Raw genomic sequence first — 2,184 nt, forward strand, 5'->3', positions numbered from 1 at the left:
TCGTGGGGCTTGGAAAGGTAATTGGTAAAAATTAATAAAATTTATTTTAATGTATAATAACTAAAATTTGTCTATAGAATAAACTATAGTTTTATATATCATTCATTATTTTTAATTTAATCTTTAGACCTTACCCTAACCACATTATCAATACACAAATTACAGTAACTAATTAATATATTTTTATTTTGTTTTTACATTCAGATTTTAGCATTACCAGCTTACCAGCTACACAAATTGGTGATGTTTTACCTTCAATGGAGGATGGTTTTAATAGTATTGTTGAGTATGTAAACCAATTCCCATATTTGGCATTGCAATTAAACCAATTTATGTTTAATTACATTTGGGGATATTGGTTTATAACAATGGCACCAGCAGCTGTAACAGTATTCAACCAGGACATTAGGACAAACAACTGGGAGGCCTTCAAAATCTTGAACTTCAAGACATTGAACGCCGATATCTTGACAACAATATTTTCAAAAACGGCGAAATCTTGAATAAATAATTCCGACCAATTATTGAATATTCAAACAGTTGAATGGCAAAATCTTGAAAGGCTATATCTTGAATTAATAATTCCAATAAAATCTTGAATATGGAAACCGCTGAATGGTAAAATCTTGAAAAACAATATTTTGAACGGCAAAATCTTGAATTAATGTTTTTTTTTAAATACATATGTAAACTCCTCTAGATGGCGGGTCGGTCTTGCCGGCGACGGCGGCCCCCTCCTGCCATACGAGGTGAGGAACGGCCAAGCGGCAGTCGTTGACGAGTAGTCGAGTAGAGTAGAGCGAGTAGTGTACTAGTGTGGGCGCGTGGCCAACGCGTAGGCCTACTGTTACGCGTCCCAGCTAATGTTTATATTGTTTTATGAAAGTGCTTTAAATATACAAAGTTGATTAAAATAATTCGTTGTTTCTATGATTTAAATGGGTGCATAGCAAAATCTTGAACTTTAAAACATTGATCGTCAATATCTTGAACTAATATTTGCAAGAATAGCAAAATCTTGAATAAATTATTCCGACAAAATATTGAATATGCAAACCGTTGAACGGGTCATTTTGTTGGTTTTTAATGTATATTTGTTCAATATAGATATACAATTCAGCCTATTCAAAATATTATCTAAATGGTCTTTGGTGTTTGAACATATTAAACAAAATATTATTGTTCAATGCAATGCTCAAAATTTAGTAAGTACCATAAGGGTACTTAGAATTTTAATATTTTACATACATTTTAATATATATTTTGGTATGTTTAGCATGAATAATATTTCCCCAAAAACGGCCAAAACATATGTGTGTCAACATCATAGCAGTGAGATTTAAAATTTTCAGTTTTTTTAATAATATAATAAATTAATAAGTAATAATTATACAGCTCATTTATAAATTACAATTTGTGTAAAAAAAAAATATTAAAAAAATATTACAAATATATAATATAATTTTTATGGTAAAATGCATTTTTGGCTATTTTTTAGAGTATATTTGTATGATTGTATGGTTTTAAGTGCATTTAAATCCGGGCCCTAATTATGATGTATTTGAATGAATTTGACTTTGCATCATGACCACTGTCTATTGATCTCTTGTACTATATAGTATATTGTTATATACTATATTACTTAAAAGTGTAAAGTGAACTTTTTCCCTTACAACATACAAGAATTTATTATTGTTCATTTTTCTTATACGTTTTTAAAAGGTAAACTCTAAAAAAACAATTTAAATAGCAAACGTCCTGGTATACAGGTGTTCAGTGGACCATACGTCGTTACTACCATGTCTATTTATTTTTCACGACCCCACAATTTTGGCATTTTGTCTAAGTCAAAATTATACATACAATATTATGTGTCATTATGTAGCTCGGTAAGTGTTGAATCGAAGATTTTCTTAGACTGTCTTAGTAGTGTTCAGCCTTGGGATAACTTTTTTGATTTTATAAAATGTTGATATTCGACATTTTTGATTTTTAAAACATTTAGACACTCATTGATATTTTAAAAATATCAATATTAAAACTGCAATTAATTAAAAAAAAATTAATAATATTACTAGAAATCGTGAGAACTTATTAAATAGCTGTATTCTAAATTATAATATGAAATTATTAAGTGAAGAGTATTAAAATATGAATATATTATTATTATGATGACCAGGTTAA

Source organism: Acyrthosiphon pisum, chromosome X, assembly GCF_005508785.2.
Source record: "Acyrthosiphon pisum isolate AL4f chromosome X, pea_aphid_22Mar2018_4r6ur, whole genome shotgun sequence".
Taxonomy (NCBI): domain Eukaryota; kingdom Metazoa; phylum Arthropoda; class Insecta; order Hemiptera; family Aphididae; genus Acyrthosiphon; species Acyrthosiphon pisum.